The sequence below is a fragment of the Emydura macquarii genome, unplaced genomic scaffold, assembly GCF_026122565.2.
Source record: "Emydura macquarii macquarii isolate MOO-44397 ecotype Brisbane River unplaced genomic scaffold, CSIRO-AGI_Emac_v2 contig_2205, whole genome shotgun sequence".
NCBI lineage: Eukaryota > Metazoa > Chordata > Testudines > Chelidae > Emydura > Emydura macquarii.
In genome coordinates, this window is record NW_027132342.1 from 37,952,927 (window position 1) to 37,971,695 (window position 18,769).

Sequence of the window (18,769 nt, forward strand, 5' to 3'; positions counted from 1 at the left end):
GGAGATGCACACGTGTATGATCACATTTGGGGTTTGACGGGGTGGCTGTGTGTGTGTGAGATCACACTCGATGACTGGTGGCTGTGTTTGTTCATCTCACGGTGTGTGTCGGGAGATCACACGTGGGACCTGGGCCTGTATGCACAGGGTGGGGGTGTGTGTGTGTGTGTGTGTGAGGGGGCCTGGGGATGTGTGTTCACGATGTGTGTGACACGTGGAGGCCTAGGGCCGCGTGTGTCATCAGCTCTGGTCCGGGGCGGGAGCATGCCATGTTTCGGCCTGGCTCGGGTGTGTGTGTGTCGCCCGCCAGGCCTGGGCTCAGAGGCTTGGCCAGTAGCTGCGTGTGTCCCTCATCACTCATCGCGCGCCCCGGGCTGTCCGGCCGCCGGCCCATTCGCTGGACGGAAGGGGGCGGGGCTGGCGCCGGACAGCTCCCGGCCGGGGTCCCGCCCAGGCGCTCATCCCGGCGCGCGCGCGTTGCCTGGGGACAGGGGCGCGCGGGAGGGGGGAGGGGGTTACGTGGTGACGCTAATTCTATATGAGCGCGAGCGGCGGGAGCTTGGGTCTTTTTTACCGCCAGTCGCGCGGCGCCTCCTTCTCGCTCCTGAGTCACTGCGAGCCCCAGCCCCGCGCAGGTACCGCGGGGGGGCCCGGCGGGGGCCACTGGCGGGATGAGGGGGCCCGGGCCCGGCGGTGGGCGGGGGAGAGGGCCGATCCCGGGGGGGCTCTCGGCCTGGCCTGGCCAGGCCCCTGTTCCGGGGTCGGGAGGGAGGGAGGGGCTGCCCTGGGTGGGGGACCCGGTGCGGCTGGGCCGGGCCGGGCCGGGCTGGATGGAGCCGCTTCTCCCGCTGTCTGCGGTGCGCGGCGCCCCTGCCGTGGAGGCTCTCTGCTCCTCTCCCTGCCCTCCGCGGGGAGCAGCGCAGGACCCGCCTTCTCCTCCGGTGCCGCCATGGCCGCCAGCTGGGGTCGCACGCTAGGCCGCGCTGCCCCGGGCCAGGCGGCGGGTCGGTCTGCCTGGCATCACGTGGAGTCGGGGACGGGGGCTGCACCGACCTTCCCCGAGGCGCTGCCCCACCCGGTGCTGGGAAGAGAGGGTCGGGGGGGGGGAGGGGTCGGGGTGCGGGCCGGAGGGGGGGGGTGCTGAAGCGGATTGGGCGGGGGAGGGGGTGCTGTATACGGGGAGGGGCCCGGATTGGGTGGCGGGGTATGTGTATAGGGTGGGGGGTTGGTTGGCGGGGAAGGAGAATGATGCATATGGGGAGGGTGGCGTAGGGTGCCTTGTGCTAACTCTGGCTCCTAGATCTGTCCCCGGAGAGCGTGGCGGTTGATGTGCTCTGCAACTTGTTACTGACAGGGGGACCCAGAGATTCAGAGCCTGGCGATGGATCGCTTGTTGTCAAAGAGCTGACTCCACTCAGCGCTCAGTTCATAGGTTCTCCCTGATGCGTGGTATCTAGTGGGTTGAGTGTAGCATGCTAGTCCCCTCTAGCTGTGGTTCTTGGCGCTTACTCGCAATTCCAGTGTAAAGGTTGGCTTAAAGTATCAGGAGTGACTATAGGGGATGAGTGGTAGCTTCACTTGTCAAAAAGGAAAATTGATGTAACCTCCACAACCTGAGCAAGTTTCAAGAAGTGATGAGGGGTTGTTTTTATACTGTTACCATTTACATGATATTACCAGTAATATCAGAATTTAGACCTAAAAAAATCTGCTTACCCCAAGAAGCTGGGGAGGACACTTGCAACACCAGTTTCTGTAGAAATTCAGCTTTAATAAAAAAAAAATTGTCCCTGTTTGGTTAGTAAAATAACTTTCCAAAAGTGAACAGAGGGTAGTCAATGTGCTGATGTTTCCTTAATCTGTAGCCAGACATCTAGAGCCTCTGCAACAGTGACAGTGAAACTCATAAGATTTGTTATATTTATAACTGCTCTTTGGAACTTGGTGGAAGAATCATATGTATTGCATTATATATTTTCCTTAGGAAAAATTAAGATTAGCAACAGCAGAGGCAGCTACTAGAGATGCTGAAGGGAAAGAGAAATCTAAAGACCAGGACACTGGAGTGAGTAGTGGCAGAAGAGTATCAGAGAGTTCTGCTCATCCTCTTCACATCAGGCAGGAGGCTGCAGGGGGAGAGATGTGAGGACTCTTCCCCTGATAGCAGATTAGTGGATCTGGAAAGTGTATGGGAGAATGAGAGCACCCATCTTAGCAAGTACGGATGCTAGGTTTCTCGCCAGGGCCTTTCCCTGTGCATGTATTTTGTCTGGTAAATTTTTCATGCTCTGATCAGAATTATACTAAACTTGCCCTGAAATAACAGACTTGTTTGTTTTTTTTCAGTCGTTTATACTGTTAGAAAATTTATTGTTTTAATCTGTTTACACAAATTTGTAAAGTTGTTCACTTTTGTGAACTGGTGACATTGAGTAGAGCTAGGCATTGTGCATGTATGTTGTAAGGCTTCCCACAGCACTTCTTTTGATTTGAGACTTGGCTATTGTAGGCTGAAACCACATTCCTGAGAATGTAATCAAATTGTACTAAATTGAATTTCTGCAAGTCAATGACATTGGTAGAAAGTTGTCCCTTATCAGAACTTCCAAAGTACAAAGTAACTATATGAAATAAACTTATTCATTATCAGAGAAATGTCAGAAACTAAGTAGCTGTCAAAGCAATAAAGACAATTTTTGGAGGGGTTGAGTTTCTGATTAGTTTGCATTATCCCAAGTGATGCAAGACCCAGCTTCCATCTTTGATTCATGAGTGGGGGAATGCCAATTATGCTCCAGCAGATGTTGTTTCAAAAACATTTATGTGTTTGTCTGTGATTTTGTGGTCTGCAGTCCTATTTTGAGCTGTGCACTTGTTCTGTCTCAAACTAAACAGATATAGGTCTGGTCAATACTTGTATGGGGATCTTAAGGAACAGTTACATGCTCCAGAAAGTGGTGACTTTATTGTATTTTAAATATTCATCCACTGTTCTGTGGGCATATACAAAATCTGATTAAGCCACAAAATGGGTGGCATGCTCACCTCTAAATTGATGCTGAACCAATACCTCAGCCTGTCACTAGGGCTTAAGAAGGTGCAACCAGATAAAATGTGAAAACTTGTTCCTAACTGCTTGTGGTTAGAGCCCATGGCTCTTGTGTAGGTTACTCAACATGTTGTCTGGTCAGTTTCTTGTTTGGGTAACTGCATTCCATCTGACTACTTTCCATTTATCCTAAACTGTAGTTCTGATCTGCTGTATCATATAAAAGCTGCTTCACTCCAAAAGGGTGGTTGATAGTACATGTTGTAGATCAGTTAGTTTGTAAATTGCTTTGGGATTCTTTGCACTCAAAAGTGGTATATGACTAAAGTTAGTTAATTAAACATAAATAGTTAATGCTACTTAGCTGTCTCTGGCCTGTGGAAGCCTACGGTTAATGAACTAACACTCATTTCCACCTAAACCCCATCTAGGTTTTTGCTTTTATATACAAATTCTTTTTACATACTAGTCCAATCAATATATGTATGGAAGACTTTACAAAAGGTGCTTGAAGACTTATGTATTTAGTTCCTGATTGACTTAGTTGGATTTAAAAACATGTGGGAAGCCTGCTAAAGATTTCTTGCATGCGTTTAACAGATTTCCTAGATGCAGTAAAAATAAGTGCAAAGGGGAAATGTAACTATAAAGCTCAGGCCTTATATACTTGGCAGCAGGCTGGATCTTAAATTTGCAGACTAGAAAGTTTGCAGCAGCATTTTTTTTTTCTTTTTTTGGAATTGACATGGGCCTAAGGTGCGGGAGGTGGGCGGGCTGAAAAGTTCTATTTTTGTGTTCTCAGACCAGACTTTTTCTTGAAAACCCTTCCTATGAAACTTTTCATGGTTTTGGTGTTTTGTCCCAGTTCAGGACAAAAACATCTTTCAGGTTTGAAGTTTTCTTGGAGGAATTTTTTTCTGGCCAGCACTATTTAGAGCTTGTTAAAATGTGTGAATAGTTCAAAGTAGTCCCTTCAATCAACATTACTTAGCATTGAATTTCACCTGCCAGTGTGTGTGTTACATGCTAGGTGAATGGGCATCATCTTAAAAACTGGGAAACATTGTGTAGCTAGAGATGAGCTAATGAAGTTTATCGGTTTGCTAATGGTGTATTACCCACATTTTGCACCTTTTGTGTGTGGTATAGCTGCAATGTTTCAAAGCCTTTAAGTTGCTCTTATTCCACTGAGACAATGCTCAAGCTATTGTCATCTGCCACAGGGTACTTGAAGATTCTCCTCCAGAAAGGAGTGTCCTTCAGCAATTTACTGGTATTTGTGATTATAAAATAGGTGTTATGAAATTAAGCTTCTGATTAAATGACCATTGATGCTCTGGGTATTAAGTTAAATGCAATAATGTTGCCTGTAGTTATGTTACACCTTCCTGCTATAAGATCCTGTTTTCAGTTGCTTAGAAGCTTGGCTCAAATTTTGTATGTTAAGCGTCTGCTTCAAGCTGAGTATTTTGAAAAGTTAGTTTGGTTCAGCCAGTTCCTAAAGCAAGGTAGGGAGAAATATTATTTTTCCATGTTAAAAAGATTAGCAGTTTTGTTCAGAAGCTGTTGCAACTCCATAATTTGGAGCAAGGCTTGACATATGGCAAGGGGGTTGTTGTGGTGTTAGGGGTGTGTTTTTCTATTCCCATGGAAAAACCACCCAAATCTGGCCAAGTTAGAAGTCTCTGAAAAATCTCAGTTCATACATGCTCATTAGACGTCTTAAAGTTTGGCAGCTAAATACTCTGAAGAAGCACTGAACGTGCTCTGTCCCTTTACATCTACTGCGCAAGTGCTGCCCACACAAAGTGTAAAGTACTGAACATGTCCCAACCTGGACTGCAGAGGCTGAGCACAGATTCCATACAATTGCTCTTTCCAGTTTCCAGGAGAACTGAGTGGTAAGACAGTCTCTTCCCCTCAGTAGTTGCCCTGCTGGCTCCTAGGCAATTTGGAAGTTGGGGAAGCTGCCTGACTTGAATCTATGGAGGTGAGAACAGGGTGTGTGGAGGAGAAATCAGGGTAAGGAAAAGGAGGCATATGCTGGTGAGATGGGGGACAAAAGCAGAGCAGATGGGTAGATGGGCACAGAAAGATTTAACCATTAGAGATCCCTCCCCTATAGAATCTGGAAAGAACCAGTTACTCCAGAATCTCAAGACTCTCTTGCTGTCTAGCAAAAAGCTGTGAAACCCACTAGCAAAGTGTCCCATCCCCCTGTAGTGGCAAGTTCACAGAGAAGATAAGTCTTCTGTTGCTATCAGTTACTCCAGTCCTGCGGATGACCCATGATGGCAGGTCAATATGGTTCTGCATGATGATATTTTGTTCTTAATTTGTAAGAGTTCAAAAAAACTTAATGTAACCATAAACTATATTAAAAGAAAGCTAAAGTGGCAATATTAAAGTATTCAAGTTAGAAAATGCCAGAATTAAAGTTAACCTGTGCCACTATAATTTGATGCCTTGTGCATATGTGGTCTTGTAGTGTTAGTGACGTTGTGATCCCACACTGCTTTTTCCCATGACACTTGCTGCTTTCAATGTGCATGCTGGACTATGCTTAGGATGAATTGTATAGTGAATGAGGCTATTGTCTGTAGTGGGGCCCTATGAAATCTATTTTATTACTGTGGATTTTTGGATTTATTTTCTGGCTTTTTTTCCATTTAAAAAAAAATTGTCTTTGTTTTTAATCAGAATTGCTTGATACATTGCAACAATTAAGTAGCCTTACTATAAATGCCTAAAGTTCAGAATTGGATTGCAATGGGAAAAACTGATTTGACCAAAAACCCTACAATTTAAACAAAACATCATGCAGATATACAGTATCTGGTAAAAATAATACATTTAAAATCACTTTTTAAAAGTAACACTCAGTAATATGGTCAAACTGACATTGCTGAACAGTAACACAAGTAGTTCACAGAAGTAAGGGCTGCTTAGTGTCAATTTATCTGAATTCATATTTGAATAATTGCAAAATAAAAAGCACTAAACAAAAAATAATTCAACCTTGCAGCACTCATTGTTTCCATTTTAAATTAAATGCCATACTTTCAAGCTCCCTATATTCTGAAGGAATGCTTAATTTAATTTAAAATTTTATTAAATAACTTCAAACTATCAATTCAACAGTTTATTGCTGAGTAGCATTACAAATAGACAAACTTAAATGTTGTTGTTTTTTGCCATCTCTGGCAGACATCTACATTGTGGTTAGCCTGTGACCTGTTTGTGCCTAGGCTAGTCCATCTGAAAATGCCAGGGTCAGGGCAGGCTGCAAAAAGGAAAGCAGACTCTCCCAAACTGGTGGCAAACACTGCAGTTAGATTCCCCAACCAGTTACAAACAGTGCTTCTGATTTCCCCACACTGGTTATCAAGACAGTAAAATAAAAATGTACACAGCCCCTTTTCCTGTATTTCAGTCTCTAGCTCCCACTCAGCAACTAGGTCTGGTAGAGAGAGAATTTATTAAAACTCTATTCCCTTTACCAAAATGTTCTTCTGATCCCAAATGGTCAGCACCAATGCCAGATCAATATAAGTTTGGATCTTACCCAAAATACCATGCTGTCAGCCAAGCCTTTAGTAACCAAACTAAAATTTTATTATAAAAGGAAAGAAACAAACAATAAATGTTAAATGGTCAGAGCAATCAGATACATACAATACCTGTAAAATCTATATATATGTATCAGATGCTCAGTAGAACTGTGGAGTTTGCAGGCTTGGACAGTCCCTCTGGTGTACATCCAGCACCTGGTAGTTCGTTTCACAGCTTCAGTTGCAGATGAGTTGATCCAGAGATAAGAAGCGGGAATGAAGACCTTGTCACCTTATGGGGATGGTGCAGCTGCCTTTTATGTCCCTTTGCCGTGTGGCTTGCCTCAAACACAGCACATGGCAAAAGCCTCAGAGTCCCCTGTCCCTGGGAATGTTCTCACATATCCTAGTGACTCAAAGGTGTAGCCCCTGGGTTCTTTCACTGGATTCATAGTACCTTTGAGTTCCCTTGATGGGCCATTAAGCAGGTTTAGTGCTGCTGCCATCCTGTCTGGGGAGGGGGTCTTCCAGAAACCAAACACAAGTTGAAATAATGATTTACCATATATCTTTAGAATTGACAACAGAAAATTGATACATACATATAAACATGCTTGCCAATCCTAGTGAATCATGACATTTCCATCCGTCCCTTGCATGGTATATCCTATGCAATGTTTATTGCAGCTCTGACATTGATGCCAGTAATATTATGACTGGTCATTCATACTCCATACAGTGTCATAGCCTTTTAGTATTTCCTTAGAAGGAGATTCCCTCTTTTCTGTAAGTAGATTTTTATATTTACTAAAGCTTCTCTCTGTCTACATAGCTGATTGGGGAGGGGGGGGAAGTAAAGTAGGGCAACCTCTGCTACTTTAGGTACTCATCCCTTCATATACATATATACATGCTCTTGTTTTGTATGTACATGTGTTTTTGAGGAGGGGACACTGATACCACATAAAGGAGCATGAAGAGATTCTTTGAAATGAACCTATGCTTGCTTGAGCACCAAATACTTTTATTGACTCAGTGCCCTGAGGGAATTTCAGCTTCTCCCTTAATGTGATACCAACGTCCCTCAGCTGCAGGGGTGCCACTTCAGATTTAGGGAGAGGGAGGGCAACTTTAACTGTGATTCCAGGGGCTACTTGGGCACATGAAAACTCTAGGATTTTTGGCAGATAACTTAGAAATTAGGGGATAGGAACGTTATCTAACTCCTATATAAAGAAAGGGGAAAAAAGTATTTGTGTGTTTACAGTACATATATATAAATGTATAATACCAATTAAAGCCATATTTTACGATTATATGCAAGTTTAGAACAGTCGGGAGATAATAGAGCAAGATATTCTCCCATGCCTTGAACTAACATAAGAATGGCCATACTGGATCAGATCAATGGTCCATTTGGCCTAGAATCCTGTCTTCCAGCAGTGGCCAATGCCAGGTACTTCAGAGGGAATGATAAGAGGAGGCAATCATCAAGTGATCCATTCCCAGCTTCTGGCAAACAGAAGCTAGAGACACTTCAGAGCATGGTTTTGCATCCTTGCCCATCATGGCTAATAGCCATTGATGAACCTATCCTCCATGAACTCATATAGTTCTTTTTTTGAACTTTGTTATAGCTTTGGCTTTCACAACATCCCCTGGCAAAGAGTTCCACAGGTTGGCTGTACGTTGTGTGAAGAAATACTTTTGTTTGGTTTAAACATGCTGCCTGTTAATTTCACTGAGTGAGTCCTAATTCTTGTGATATGTAAAGGAGTAAATAACATTTCCTTATTCACTTTCTCCATGCCAGTCAAGATTTTATAGACCCCTTTATCATATCCCCCATTAGTAGTCTCTTTTCCAAGGTGAAGAACCCCAGTCTTTTTAATCTCTCCTTATATGGAAGCTGTTCTATATCCCTAATTGTTTTGTTGCCCTCTTCTGTATCTTCTCCAGTTCCAATATATCTTCTTTTTTTAAGATGGGGTGACCAGATCTGCACACATTATTCAAGATGTGAGCATACCACGGATATATGGAAGTATTATATTTTCTGTCTTATCTATCCCTTTCTTAATGGTTCCTAACATTGTTAACTTTTTGACTGCCACTGTAGATTGTAGATAGTTCTCTGAAAACATTCACTCAATGACTCCCAGGTCTTTCTTGAGTGGTAACAGCTAATTTAGACCCCATCATTTTGTATGTATAGTTAGGATTATGTTTTCCAATGTGCATTACTTTGCATTTACTTTCCTGTATCAGTTTTGGAGCCTTAATACAAAAACTAATAACTTTAACTGGTAAATAAAATTCATGCAGAATATATACTCAATGTCATTGTCCTTACAATGTCACAACAGTCACCCTCAAATACTTGCGTACTTTTTTATTTTCATTTATATTACCTCCTGGAAAATTATAAGCAAGCAAACATATGCATACTGAATTTGTATATCTCATTTCTCATTAAAAAGTTATGAAGTCTAAAGTAGTTTCCCCTCAAAACATTCTTCTAAAACATGGAATAACTAACAAATTAGAGAACAAATTTGTTTTGGCACTACCTTTTAATAATAAAAGGAAAAAATAAAATAAAATAAGGAAAGATGACAAACTTTTAAAGTTATAATTGGAAAAAAAAATTAGGAGATTGGCCAACATGGGTTTCCTATCATCTCTAAGACACCTGAAGGTGTATTTCCAGGAGATAAAAATGTTATCGCCTTTTTCCAATGGCAATTTATTTTCCTAAGAAGTTACTCAGTAATTAGTCATCAAGTCTTAAACATTATAATCTGTTTATAAAATGCAATTGATATTTCTACAGCACCAATGAAAACACACTTCAGTTCAAGGTGTTAAAGATGTAAAGATTCAACACAAAAACTAATTTAAAAAGTGAACTTGCATTTACAAACAACTGATCTAAAAGCCCGTTTTAGCCTCTGGAAACCGTTCAGTTCTATAATGTAATAGAAATCTTGAGTACCTATCTTCAGTGACCCAGCTGGATGATTCTTAACTGTGCTTTAATGAAAATATAATACGACACTATGTGTCTTAAATGTTGTTAGGAAAATGTACCCTCTAAACAGTGTTGCTTCAGGGGCATTCTCGTATATTAAGCACATTAGTAAAGAGACCTGTTCCAAGGCTGTAATAACCTGGTAGGATTAAGACCCCTCCAAGAATTGGATGGGGATGGGGCGTATCTAGAGATACATAGACTAATGCAAGAGAGAAAATATTTTTATTTTCTGATTGGGAAACAGAAGTATATACAATAAATTCCTTTGGTTTCCAGCAGGAGCAACTGAAATATAGGGAAGCACTGACTCTTACACTGAAAATAAAAATGATCAGCTTGTGGGAGAGACTTCAGGAGATCGGTACTCATCAGGTCTCTTCTCTCTGCCAAGGCTAGCCAGAAACTGCTTTCTCCTGGGGCTCATCCTGCCAGATAGGTAATAAGGAGCTATTTACCCACATGAAGTGCTTTGAGTGCCCTTCTTGTCCTAGGGCTGCTAGCAATGTTGCTAGCTACAGAAGCTGGTAATGGGGGTCAGTTCTCATGCTCCCAGGCACAGAGTATCCGACGCAGGAAGGGAAACATGAAGTGGGAGCTGATGGTCCAGCTCCTCAGGGACAGCCCTGCAGCAACTTGTCAGACCACAACTAAGGGCTTCTGGTTCTTCTGGCGAGAGCATAGAGCGGTGGTTCATTTTCCTGTTTGTACTCTGCTTTGGTATGAAACTTAAGGGGGATGAGATGCTCCCCCCCTCCCCTCCCTAAATGGTGCCCCTGCTCAGCTGCAACTCCTGACATGAAACTGACACAGCAAGGAACTGAGTTCCTAGAAGCTGCCCTTAAGTTCCATTTACTAGTGCTTCTCCCCTAGCCACTGCACTCCCTTGTGGCCCTAGCCCCCTGCACCCCAATCCCTGTGCCCTCTGGTCTCTTACATTCAGTATGCAGCCCACTCTGCCTGCCACTGTAGTCCTGGTACTGGGGAGAGCCTGGATTCTGTGTTTTGATTCTGTGATTCCATCCATGTTCTCATTAATGCAGGTTTCATAGGGCCCTATTGTAAAACCCCTACTTTAGTTGGTGCAGAAGTTGAAAAGTATGTGGTGAATGAGATGGTGAAATGTAGGAATTGTGTCATGGCTAAGGGAGTTGAGTGCTACTCTGAAGAACTGAATTCTGTCTTTGCCTCTGGCACAGAATTCCTGTATTGTACTGGACAAGTCTCTCAGAGCAAAAATTTTCACAGGTGATTCCACTATTCCTCTTTTTTTCTGGGTACCCAACTTGAGCCACTTGAAGGCAGATTTGCAAAAGCAGTGAACACTCTCCCCTGCAACCAAGGTCAATGGGAGTTTTGCTCTGAATATATGGAGTGCTATATAGTTCTTGGTATTCTGAAAATATCAGACTCTTGGTGTCTCAAATCAGGCATCCCAAACTAGTTGACACTTCTTACAATCTTTTTATCTGTCAGGCTTTATCTGTGAGTTTTCTACATGTAAAATTGGATAATACCACCTAACATCAAGTGGTGCCATGAAGATTAATGTTTATAAAGAAGCAAGATACTAGGATGAGTACCATATAGCCCATGAGGAGATTAATAATTTTTATTAGTGCAAGATTTGGGTGGTGTACAGTAAATGAATGAGGACACATTGAATGATGAGGGTAAAAAGAAATATTCATGGATAGCTACCCATTCAGTGAGCACCGTTACCGTATGTGAGGTTTAAAACTCCTATGGAAAAGCAGTATGGGATCGAAGACTATCAAACATGCCCAAGGAAGCTACATGCCTAACTGTGGCATTTCCTAACTTTTGAGTACTTGACTTTGCAACCTTAATGTTCTCAATGTACTTTTTTGGATGTAATAAGATCGAATTACATAAATTCAAGTACATAAAAGGTTGTTTACAAGGAGGAGGGAGAAAAATTCTCTTTAACCTCTGAGGATAGGACAAGAAACTGTGGGCTTAAATTGCCGCAAAAGCAGCTTAGATGGAGCATTAGGAAAAACTTCTTAACTGTCAGGGTAGCTAAGCACTGGAATGAATTACCTAGGGAGGTTATGGAATCTCCATCAGTGGAGATTTTAAAGAGCTGGTTAAACAAACATCTGTAGGGATGGTCTAGATAATACTTAATCCTACCTTGAGTGCAGGGGCCTGTACTAGAAGACCTCTCAGGGTCCCTTCCAGTTCTGTACTTCTCTGATTCTAATTAACATTCTCAAATCAGGATATTTATGAAAAAGGGAGCAGTAGTAATGAATTGGAAAAATATAAAACCTCAGAATATTAGGTAGCTAGTGGATTTTAGGAACTATTGTTATGAGTGAGACTACAGATAATTCAAAATCGTGTTATGACTGGCTCTTCAGATATTTTTGCTCACATCCCCATGCACCAACACTCAGGGATTTAGTTTGAGAATTAGTGCTCTTTATCTCCATTTGTTAGATCGGTGAACCGGAAGTGTTTGGGGCATGAAAACTGAAGCTAATAAAGGCCAGGTGAGGATGGGAGAGGGGAAAATCTGGAAAAGTGTTGCAACCTTTCCCATCTTTCCAAAGTCTTCAGTTATATTCCATACTTTGTTATGCTAGAACTGTTTTTCATAGTGGAAGGATATGTGCCATAATCACCTCAGAATCCTTTAAAACTTTGAGCAACTGAGCTGTACTCGGCAACAAAGCCATAACATAGTCATCATTAAGACTAGTGATGCACTTTTTATTTTGCCATAGGTCTCATTACTTGACATTTACAGTTAGTATGTGCCTGCTTTTGTTGTGACTTATTGCTAATAGTGACTTTTCCAGGCAGCCGTAACTGAAACTTACAAAAGCTCAGGACTGCTGCTGGCTGCCTTGGTTGATTCTATAAACAGGGACTTGGTGGCTGAAAACAGGAGAGGGTTCTTTTTAAAATCAGGTTTACAGTTTATTGATGAAAAGTTGGGTTCTAGGGGAACAGGAATAAGCAGCAGCTAGCAGTAGATAAGTTAGCTACTCTAAGGCCTTGTATACACTTTAAAAATAAGTTGACCTAACATAGGTAGACTTACTGCCGTAGCTGATGTCCACACTACCATTGTTGGATTGGTGGAGTGTGTCCTCACCAGGAGCACTTGCACTGACCTAAGAGGGGCAGTTGGGAGGAGGGGGAGATCTGAGAGCCTGGTCTCAGTTCCCTGTCAAAACTCCTGGTGGGTTTACCCCCTGCCCCCCATTCCTGCTGGGAACTGGGGGAAGCTGCCCGGGGCTTCTCTCTCTGGAGAGTGGGGTCCAGCTGCACTGTCTGACCTACTCCCTCTAGGGAGAGGGTGGAGAAGCACCCGGGCTTCTCAGAGCCGGGAGTGGAAACCAACGGCCCAGGCTTCTTGCTCCACTCGCAGCCCAGAGTGGGGTCCAGCTGCTTAGGTCTCAAGAGGGACTTTTTTTTGTCAATTTCACTGCTCTGCTGGTGAGAAGAGTGACAGCACCACTGCTGATGTAAGGACACTGCCTCACCCTAACTAAGCTGACAAAAGCCCTACACCTCTCATTGAGGTAGTTCTATTATGGGAGGAACGTTTTAGTCTGTATACCTCCACCGTTCTGTTGACAAAAGCTGACTTTTGTTGATAAAACTCTCTAGTGTAGACCAGCCCTAAATTTTAGTGGTTTCAGGCTTGGAGCTGCTGAATTTTCTGCATTGTCAGACATTAGGTTCCAAAACGCTTCTTCAAAGTACTTTAATTTTGAAGCACTTTTCAACATTTGAGACCTTTTAAAAACTTTATTTTTCAGGTACAGCTGTTTAAAAATATGCTTAATATAGGATAGTGGGGGGGAAAAAATCCACCTTCATGCTGTACAATGCTCCAAAGGCTTGTGGATATCCGGGTAATTGCCAACTTCTTGTGGTAGATTGTAAGTGACCTCAACAGCCAACTGACAATATAGTTTCCTTCCCTTCATTTGGTTCTGCAATACATACAGGTCGATCTTGTCAGATGAAACTATTAAACTGAACCCTGCTGTCCTAAACTGCCTTATTAAATTGCTCCACTGCATGTATTCCTTTCTGGCACCTCTGTCAACTCCCAAATAACTTCTCTGAAGAATTGGACATAGAGAATAAATAATCCTCGAATCAAGGGATTGCCATCGACAACTATTTGTATCACAGGATTTGAGAGTCCTGGAACCAATCCTGGAACCACAGATCCGCTCACAATAGGTACAGATGTTTCCCAGTGGGTCAGCTGCCTGCTGGGAGAAAGTTCTTTCTTTTCCCTTACTACTTTCTCTTTTCAACTTGAAGGCTTCTTGAAGTGGGCCACTGCCTGATGGAGCATATGACTCCATGGGGGTTGGTTAGTGGCTTGCTCCTCCTAGCTTATGATGTCCACATCAGTTTTCTTGAGAGATGCTTTCAATGTATCTTTGTAGTGTTTTCTCCAACCACCATGAGATCTCTGACGATAGGTGATCTGAGAATAGAGAACTTGTTTTGGGAGGCAAAAATCTGGCATCCGCAAACGATGTCCAGTCCAGTGTAGATGGTGCATAAGGATCATTGTTTCAATGCTGGTGACATTGACTTCAGTGAGGATGCTGGGATTAGTGTGCCAATCTTCCCACTTGATGCAAAGGATCTTCATTGATGATGTCTCTCCAGACACTTAAGGTGTTGTCGGTAGGTCACCCAGGTTTCGCATCCATAAAGAAGTGTAGGGATGACAGCTGTCTTATAGACCTGAATATTGGTATCTTTCTGTAAGTCACGATCTGTGGGAACTCATCAGAGCAATTTCCTCAAGGAACCACTTGTGTACTGGATCCTGTGCAGAATCTCAGTCAATGTTTGCATTTTGAGAAAGTTGGCTACCAAGGTAGCAGAAATGCTTGTCTGTCTCCAAAGTGTCTCCCTCAACAGTAATTTGTGGTGGATTGCATGCAAGAACTGAAGCAGACTCATAGAGCACTTTGGTCTTTCGATATTAAGTGAAAGTCTTAGGCGTTAGCAGACTTGTGCAAAAAGATCCAGTGTGGACTGAAGGTCATTCTCTGTGTGCCCAAGTATAGCAAAATCATCCGCATACTGAAGATCAATAATGGACGTCGTAAGGATTTTAGACTTTGAGTGGAGATGTCGAAGGTTAAAAAGCCTCCCATCCATTCTGTATTGAATGTCAACTCTAATGGGGAGACTGTCTTTAGCAAGGACCAGAATGACTGCTAAATAGATGAACAAGGTTGGGGTAGTAACACAACCTTGCTTAACCCCAGTCTTGATGACAAAAGTGTCAGTCTCCAAGCCATTACAAAGAATGGTAGCAAAATAAATTAAATCTGATCAGAGAATAAATAGTACATTGAGGTCTTTGGATGACAACTTCAAAGTTCTTTTCATACATGATGTAACTAGCCCCCACAACAGCCCATCATGATAGGCATTATTGCCTTTTTATTGCTGGGGAAATGGAGAAATCGAGGCAGTCTGTTAAAACTGGAATTAGTGTTGAAGTTTCTGATTTAGTCCTAGTTTTAAGCCACTAGACTACACTTCTCTATTAATATAGAAATGAAGCTCATTTGGTATAGCAAGTATTGGTAGGGAGTGGCCTGTCTTCTGGGTCCCAACATTCTAATTACCCCAATTTTAGAACAAGTTCAGAGAGCCTGAATCAGTAATAGAATAAAAGGGTAGAATTAATTGTCTGCTGTGGTTTTAAACTAATACTGTAGTAAGTTTCCTTACTCACTTGATTGGAGTCTGGGGTCTTAGCCTATCTTCCCAGCAAGAGTAAATTACAAGCACTCAGGGCAGATCTACATTTAAAATGCTGCATCAGCACAGCTGCTCTGATGCAATTATGCTACTGCAGCATGTAAGTGAAGATGTTCTGTGCTGACAGGAGAACTTCTCCTGTCAGCATGTTAATCCACCTCTGTAGGAGGCAGCTATGTCCATGGGAGAAGCTCTCCTGCTGCCACAGTGCTGTCTACACTGGGGGCTATGTCGATATAACTTTGTTGTTCAGGGGTATGGATTATAAACACCCCTGAGTGATGTAGTTATAGTGATATAAGTCTGTAGTGTAGACCTGGCCTCAGTGTGCTACAAACTAGCAGACCAGTTGTTGTGTGCTTGTTGACTGAACTGTTTTTGATTGCAAATTTCCATTAGATAGCAGCTTTTTCATGCAGATAAAAATCAAACCGTTTTGTTAGAACCAGCCCAGGAGTTTCTCAAGAAGAATTTTTTGCACACCCCATGTAGATATTTCTCCTATGTTAATCTGAGCAGCTGTTCTTTTACCTTTGATAGTAGGAGCTGAAATTGAGACTCCATGAGTTCTTAACTGGTAGTCTCCTTGTAGAGGATTTGAGAGCTGAAGCTAAGGAAAGTTACTGCTGTCTTAGTCTCCAGTCCCATAACATTGGCAAGGGGCAGAAGCTGTCAGCACTAGTGAGAAGGTTAAAATGAGGAATAGACACTTGTGGTTATCTGTCTTGAAGCACTAAACTGGATATGTTGGAAATATAATTTGGTTTTCAGAACATTTGCAACACCCATGGATTTCAGTGGAAGCTGTGGATATACCAGCGCCTTTGAATATCCTGTGCTAATCATTTAAGAGATAAATAACATGAAGAGGAAACAGGACTGAGTTTCAGTTCCTCATTACATTCCTCATTGACAAAGCCCTGGTTGGGATGATATAGCTGAGGTTAGTCCTGCTTTGAGCAGGGGGTTGGACTAGATGACCTCCTGAGGTCCCTTCCAACTCTAATATTCTATGATTCTATGATTCTATGATTAGTACGATTTTTAATGTACCATATCAGACTACTGCCACTTATTCTCTTATTCTGGTATCTTGATGCCAGTACTAGTAATTACTTGTTGCTTCAGATGAAGGCAACTTTCCACCCAATAATTCACTTACCTTATATAGCACTGCTCAATTGGCTATGTGGTGGTGTTTCCTGGTCATCAGATTATTCACCTCACTCATGAGGTTTAGATGAGTTTCATAATCTTATGCCATTTTGTAACTACACGAATCTACAGTGTCTTGGTGATCTCATGTGGAATTGGTTCCAAAAGTTTGACTATATGGCTATTTCTACAATTATGGCAAGATGTAGAGGTATTACACATGCGTCTACATACTGCAGTGAAAGGCAAGCTATGGTGTGTTTGTCACTGCGGTGTGTAGATACACGCTGCAGTGAAACACTCCATTAGTGGGACTGCAGTGGAGAAAAGCTCTGGCAGCCTTTCACTCTGCTACCTCCCTACTGCTGGAGCCTTTTACTGTGGTGGGGAAAGGTTTTGGCAGTGGGACTCTGCACTGCTAAAAATAGCAGTGTAGATTTGAGTGGTATTGTTCGGGTATGTAGAGAGCCCATGTAGGGTATACCCTGGGGGTTCAGATGTTGGCACTCAGCTCTACTTACCTCACCGTCTACACTGCTGTTTGTACCCATGCTAGCTGGACATAGTGTCTGCTATCCACGCTGCTATAAGTGAACCTTATGTTGTATGAAGTATGACTACCTGTTCCAAACATACTGCTCTTAAATTTCACGGAATATCCCTTTGTTCTTGGTTTAACTGCAGCTGCACACTGGGCAGGCAACCTTCATTAAGCTGTGCACACTGACTCAGAAGTTAGGCTCTGATCTTGGAGGATACTTGGATAATCAGCATATTTGAGAAATTTAAACTAACTCTGCCAACCTGACTTATTTATCATACAAGTTAAACATCATCTGCCACTGTCTCTATACCTTAATATGTCTGAATCAATGGAGTTTTTCAAAAACCTCTATAGCCTTTGTTAATAAACCTTATAATATCTCATGGGAGACTTGACATTACCTGAAAAGTTCTAGAGGAGTAGCTGTTAGTCTGTATACAGCAAAACCAACGAGAGTCCTGTAGCAACTTAGACTAACAAATTTCTACAGGCATAAGCTTTCGTGGGCTGCATCTGACAAAGTGGGTTGCAGCCCATGAAAGCTTATGCCCGCAGAAATTTGTTAGTCTTTAAGGTGCTACAGGACTCTCATTGTTTTAACCATTACCTGAATGTCACATTCACTTCTCTACTCTGAAAGTCAGCTATATATTTGGGAGAGGTGGTAGTTAAAGTGGAGATGGAAATTGCTCTTCAATTACAAGGCATTGTTCAGGATATCTTAAGCACCTGTTGGCATTCCTGAATGAGAGAGATTGAACTAGATTTGTAGAACATGTGACAGGATGTGCAAAGTAATGCTTCAAACCCTTTTCTTGATATTCAGCTCCCATGCTGGTGGGTGTTTTCATGGATATGACCACCAATTTAGGAGAGTGACTTTGTTCAAAACATCAGTAAACATGTACTATTTAAATGGTTCTGCTCCAGTCCTGAAATTTATTATGACTGGCATAAATGAGTGATTTTTTTGAGATGCCCATGCCATGGCAGCAGCAGCAGCAGACTCTTCAGAAGTTAAGCATCTACACTTATTTCTGGGCTTGCGAATGTTCGCAAGAAAATGAGGTGGAGTTAGTGCTTGATCCATTTGCTTCTTTATTGCCTGCAGTTTAACTTTCTGGTGAGGTATTTCTTCAGTGTCTCTTGAACTGCCTTCTAAATTTCGACAGCATCAGCAATGCAGCAACGATTTCTCTGAAGTTTAAGGTTATGGATATAGGCTTCAGTATATTGAGCATATCCTCTACATTCCTCTTTAATCCAGTGTTAGATACTTTGGATGAGATACTTCTATCTATTTTATCACGGTTTTCTTCACAAAGTTTTATGAGAATAGGCCAGTTAATAAATTGTTCAAAACAGTCAACCATAGAATTCCATCGAACGTCGTGAGGGAGAATTAATTTGGATCCTCCTGCTCTCTTCAGTGAAGCTGAAGCAAAGTGATTGTTACAGAAGTGTTTTGCGACTGCAACAATTTTCTTTTATTCCTGGAGAAGACATACTTAAAGTATTTGGCTAAAAGATGCATTAAATGGGCACTGCAGCCATATGTTAAGGAGCATCCTTCTGTTTCTTCTTCTAAGTATCTTCTCATCTTTGCCACATTTGCAGCATTGTCTGACAAAACTGCGCACATGACAGTTGAATTT

At 42.4% G+C, this 18,769-nt stretch overlaps 1 protein-coding gene across 2 annotated transcripts in view; it reads left to right on the forward strand.

Moving 5' to 3' along the window:
• The first annotated feature begins 516 nt into the window (after positions 1-516).
• The window catches only part of NAP1L1 (nucleosome assembly protein 1 like 1), a 52,746-nt gene continuing 34,493 nt past the window's right edge, over positions 517-18,769 (forward strand). For both annotated transcript variants that reach the window (XM_067559913.1, XM_067559914.1), the window contains exon 1: positions 517-635. The gene's annotated coding sequence lies outside the window, so the exon portion shown is untranslated. The remainder of the gene's footprint in view (positions 636-18,769) is intronic.